Below are 5,937 nucleotides of genomic sequence, written 5' to 3'. Positions count from 1 at the left end.
CACTCTTCTGACTGTACCCAGTGCTTGTATCAATAAATAAACAAATCTTTAAAAAAAAAGTTTCACTTATGTCAAAATACATAATACTTATGATAAAAACCTAACAGAATACATTTTCTACAAAAATCAGTTTTATCATGTATGCTCCAGTCATTTTCTTGTGAAAATTTAAGTTAGGGTAAAATGTTGCCAAAGGGATACATCAGAGGCCTTGATCACCTTTAGGGATGTTTTCATGTTTCACTACATTTTATTTCTCTTTTAGTAGAAAGCAATGAGCAGGTACTATATGCAGGGACTGTTGTTAGTACCTACATTTACAGTCCACATATCTTAGCCAAGTCACTAGGGGCTGGATAATATTTGGGTTTTAGAAAGTCCGTTTGCATTAGATGTTTACTGCACTGTTATTACCTCCTTCCCTACTTGTGTCATCTCATTTAATTCTTACAGTGTCCCATGAAATAGAAGCTGTCATTGTCCCCTGGATAGCCAAGAGTTAATTTTACCCAGAGAGTGGTCTGGCCTTTGTCCTTGCTCCTGGAAGCGGATCTCTAGGCCCCTGGCATGTCACGCCTATAGGAGCGTCTTTGTTTGCCTGGGGATTTTTGACCACAGCAAGTTTAATGCTGTGATTTATGATGGGGATTTGGGGTCACACTATCAGTTCTGATTTGCAGAGTAGCTAGAGAACAAAGGTATCAGTTGACCTGGAGAGCTGGGGACCAAAGGCCAGCCACCTGGGCAGTGTGTGATCAAGTCCTAGTAAATACTCTGGGCACAAAAGTCTTGGTGACCATCTCTGACTGGCAATCCTCTGTTCTTATTGTCACACTGTGGCTGGGAGGAGGTAATGCCTTCTGGGTCTCAGGGCAGAGGATAGCCAGAAGCTCTGTATTTGGGTCTCTCCCAAGCCCTGCCCCATGAGTCTCTTCCTTTGGCTGTATTTTTTCCTTTAATAAACTAAGAGTATGAAAAGTTTTTAGTGAATCCTGTGGGTCCTTCCAGTAAATCATTTTACCTGAGGGTGGTTTTGGGATTTCCCCAACTTGCAGTTGATTTCAGAAGTGAGGAAAGTCTTGTACTGGAGGATTGCTCCCTCAAACCATATAGCTAACTAAACTCATTGCATCACTGCTTGCCACATAAGCAAACTGAGGCAAAGAAGATAAGTAACTTACTCCAGACCACAAGGCTCATACATGAAGGAGCCAATTGAAAACCAGGCCCTGTAGCTCCAGAGCCAAACATCCTTGATCACTCTTGCACAAGGAAAGTGGCCAAGGCTGCAGTGTAGGAGAAGGCATAGCAGAAGTTGTGCATGAACCCAATCTAGAACATATGATGGGCAAAGATTGTAAATTCTATCAAGAGAAATTTTAAACCTATTATACCATGGTAGGGAGTGAGGTTTGCTCTGCAAATCTGACTAAAACAATATAATTCCTTCTGCTCACTTCCATCATGATTTGTATGTTTGTAAAGCATTTTTTTGTATTCATCATTTCATACTTCTCTAAAATAGAAGAGTTGAAAAAAACATAGATATTAGAGTCTGATGGAGTTTGAGCCATTTGCTGGCTGAGTAATAGAGTGTGCTGCTCAGCTTCTCTGAACCTCAGCTTCCTCATTATAAAATGGGGATAATGATGGCATCTCTCTTGGAGGGATGGTGTGGAATAGGGATTTGTGCAAACTACCTCACATATTACAAGTGTTTATTTAATGATGGCCTCATTTTACAAATGAGAAGAATGAGAGATGTTAGGGTGCTTCCCAATGCCTCACATTTATATGTGGCAGGACCCAAATTTTGCTTCAATTCCATAGACTTATGAAAGACAAGAATAGAAAGGATCTTAAAAATAATTTGGGTATAGGGCCTCCCCTGGTGGCGCAGGCCGTTGAGCGCAGCACTGTGAAACTGTCCGCAGCCTCTGCAGCGCTGGTTCAATCCCAGCCGGCAGGCAAGGGTCCAACATGCATGACAGACTTCTGCTGTCTCACCCGCTACTCCCCTCAGCAGTGTACTTAGTCACTCTGCCTATTCTGTTCCCTGCTCTGTCTCTGGTGAATCCTCTCACCCTCCCAGGCATCTGGCCTATACCCTGGTTCTTGTATAAATAAATAAATAAAAATCTTAAAAAAAATAATTTGGGTATAAAATTGTCAAACTTTTGACACCACATGTGGGCTGAACTGTGGAGCATCTTTTCAGGGTGCTCGGTCCTTGCTGCTCCCCTTGGAAGGCTGACCTGGCTTTGCAGCTTATCCCCTAGTCTCATAGCCATGCACACCAACCCGTATGCTAACTCACCAGCTGCTTACCACCTTAACACACTCAAGAACAAAGGGGAGGTCAGTACAGAAAGGAAGCGCCACTGAATAGCAGTTAATGTGGAGCTGAGGAAAACATAGGATGACCAGATACTGGAAAGGAGAAATGGAAGATTGTTTCCTGTGATGCTACTTCTCTACTGCAGGAAAACCCAAAGAACCAGGATGCTGAAAATTCGCTGTTGGTGACATTGTCAAAGACATAAATTGTAACAATTTGGAAAGCCAGCTCGAAGCTCTCATTTCTTGTGGGTGCTCAAACTGCCAGGAAACAACTTTATAGGGGAAAAGAGCCCATCTCCCTTCATAGACAATATAATCTAGGTTGGTTTAATCCCAAAATTTGTGTCCTCCTTGGGTAGAAATCCCATTTAGTTTGAATCTGCATGGATGCTCACTAATACCGCTTTCGGGATATCAGAACAGACTAAGGCTATGGTAAATGGATGTACTGTACCAGGATTCATTTCTCTTTTGGCATCTCTCCATAAGTGAACAAGTTCACATAAGTGAACAGGCCTTATGGGCTTTAGGGTACATTGCAGGTGATGGTTTGGTTTTCTAAGCCTTGATTATCAAGCACGGTGCAGTTGATCTGCTGTTGGCTCATCTTGCATTTCCTGATATGTCATCTTTAGGATGTGGTTTCTTGCATAATCTTACCTGGCCACCCTCTTACTTTTGTCATGACAAAAATCCTGCACCTCTTTTAGATACTATAGAGCTAATTCTTCCTACTTTGTTCATCTTCTTTATCACAATAATCCTGCTGGGCCATTTTCTACTTTACTGATTGTCCAAATGAATGGCTATGAAAATAGGAGTTGTGCCCCAACTCAGTAAGCTCCTAGGAGCTAATGAATTTCCAATTGTGACTCTCGCACTAAGAGCCATAGGAAATATCACTGGGACAGGTGCACATACTCAGGTTGCAGTAGATGCAAAAGCATTCATTATCTCTTCCACCCTCACTAACTCCGAAACTATATTCAGAAGAAAACTATGGTTATTCTGGGTGGCATTTCAAATGTCTCCCAGGATTCTGAGAAATAGTATAATGATTGAAGAATGTGGAAGTTTAGACAAAATGCAGCTCTATAAACCATGGAAATGAATGTGTATGAAACTTGGCTAAGCTTCATTGAGAAGTATTTCTCTGTAGAGAAGGAAGAACAAATTTTGTGCCAGAAACTATTGCTGAAGTCTACACATTCCAAGTTCAGGATGGCACCCCTGGGATCTTTAACTTTTAAATTGTTCAGCTGAGACATAAAGTTGTTTGTTTTGTACTGTGTTTGGTATAAGTTTGTCTTACTGTTTTTCTACTAAAAAGTTTTTTAAAATGTGATTTGTTATTAGGTAGTGCTTTTAAAACAATGAAACCATGCTTGAACAGTTCCAAAATATAATATTTTATGAAGCTGTTCCTCTCAAAGGACTTCTTATTTTTAGGTGGAACTTCATATCTTGCAGTGCCCCATAAATAAAGATTAAAATCAACCATTTTCTTTACTTCAAAAAACTTAAAACACTTAAGCTTCATAGAAAATTCCAGAAAGCCTTAAGATAGGAATCTGATAAAGGTAGGATTGCTCAGATGGACTCACCTCCTACCAAACTACTCTGCAGCCCCTGAAGGTCTCTGGTACCTGGGGTTCCTTGGAGTATTGCTTGAAAATATCTGGTATAATCCTACCTCTGCTTTACAGATGAGATTGCTGAAGCTCAGAGAAGTTATGTTACTTGCCATCATCACACAGCTGGTCTCTTGCAGGGGTTGGGACTTAATTCTTATTGATAGAATCCAGGATTAGTGCTCTTCCTCTCAATCTCACCACCTCTGTAGAGCAAAGACATCTGACCCCCACATGAGATGGTCTCATCTAATGATTCTAAAGGCTATGTTGCTCCCCATCCCAGGAATATTTGTGGGTCCTCAGTCTAGTTCATATTTTCTCCAATATGCACCTTTGCAGTTGATCCTATGAAGACTGAAAATGTGGAGCTGCATTGCTAGTTAATCTTGCCTAATGTGTTCCTGTCAGGTTTTGCTGACATAAGGCATTTGGAGGAGGCTAGAAAGCAGGAGGGGCAGAAGCCACACTGCTCCTTCTGGAGCTGTGAATAACTAAGGGTGACTTTGCAGATTTTAGCAGCATTTGTGTTTCTAGTGCCTATGGAAACTACTCTTTGTGTGGTCTCATGGCAATCTTCTTATTTCCTCCCAAGGCATTCAAAGATGTCCTTTGAAGGTATCAACTCCTTCCCTTGGCTAAGGATAACCAACGAAATATGCTGCACCATTTAATGCTTTCCCAATCAAGGAGATATAGTTTGTCCTTATATCCCATCTCCTTGGCTGCCTTCTGATTTCAGCACCATGGAGGTGGACAGTTCCACCAACCAATGGTGTCAGGAAAGCATTGCATCACTTCAGATACTCCTAGAGGCTGTTACTAAAGCAGCAGTAGATGAGCAAGAGGTTTATTAGGGGAAGCTCCTGTAAAGGATAAAGGGGTGGGAGAGCAAATGTAGGCAGGGAGTGCCTCATATCACAGTGTTCTTCTGAGACAGCCTTGGCCAGGCCAATGGGGAGTGCCCGAGCAGAGATTGCTCTTTAGAGGATTCCTGCACTGGGCAGGAATGGCCTGGTTCCAGTGCGCCTGTGGTGCTTGGGTTGCCTGGGGCAACCAGGAGAATGGTGACCTTGGGGTGCATGCTGTAACAAAACCAGCAGCAGGAGAAGGTCTGCAGCAGGTTCTGCTAAAGGAGATCTGTGTATGGCAAACCACCATGCCTGCTGTAAGTGAGTCCCACAGCTTCTCTCTGCTTTTCTATCTTGGAAGACCACGTTGGACTTTCATGTATACTCACCCCAGAAATGTAGGGGGAGATCATGCCTCTGAGGGACAGATCAAATTCTCATCTGGGGCAGAACATATATGGGTCCCCCATCAGGATTGAGACAAGTCATTCACAGTGCTGTTTGTCATTTCCTCCATTTCTTACTGCCTTGTTCCTGCTGCATGAGATCACTCTACAAGCAGCACTTTCATAGAAGCACTATCTCACACAAGCACTTATCTCAGAATCTGCCTTTGGGGGGGGGCTCAAAGTAATACATCCAAGGAACTGAGCACTCCTGGGATCAGTGGCAATGCTCAGAGTAAAAGCACTCTAAGAGGGGGGTGACACTCCAGGGTATAGGGTTGAGGTTCCCTCCAGGGTGGAATTTGGAAGGTGCCAGACCTGTTTACTTAAGGGAGGCTGGGTTGCCCTACACACTCTATTTTAAGTGCCTCATCTTTTAAATCACAAGGTGGCTCTCATCCACTTCTCCAGGTCCCCGATCACATAGTGTCTAATCTCTTGGCTTCACTCATGCTGACAGTGCTGCCTAACCTTTTAAAACCCGTGCTGGCTCCTTGGTAACCACCAAACTTCTATGGATCTGCCACCTGTCCCAAGAGTCTATTACAAAAGATTCACTAGGTTGGGGATCACTGTTCTATTTTTCTGTGTATGGCAAACTGCAAGTTTTCCTTGAAAATTTTTCTATGCTTGTATTCTTAAAAAAGCAGTACACTCCTCACCTGGTAA

The 5,937-nt window shown here is 42.7% G+C and overlaps 1 pseudogene; it reads left to right on the top strand.

Annotated features, from left to right (window-relative positions):
• The first annotated feature begins 2,289 nt into the window (after positions 1-2,289).
• On the top strand, positions 2,290-4,397 carry LOC119237578 (importin subunit alpha-1-like; annotated as a pseudogene).
• Positions 4,398-5,937: the final 1,540 nt, after the last annotated feature.

This window comes from Talpa occidentalis, unplaced genomic scaffold (assembly GCF_014898055.3).
Source record: "Talpa occidentalis isolate TD23 unplaced genomic scaffold, MPIMG_talOcc4v2.1 talOcc4.10, whole genome shotgun sequence".
NCBI lineage: Eukaryota > Metazoa > Chordata > Mammalia > Eulipotyphla > Talpidae > Talpa > Talpa occidentalis.
This window is presented reverse-complemented; position numbering and strand designations above follow the sequence as displayed.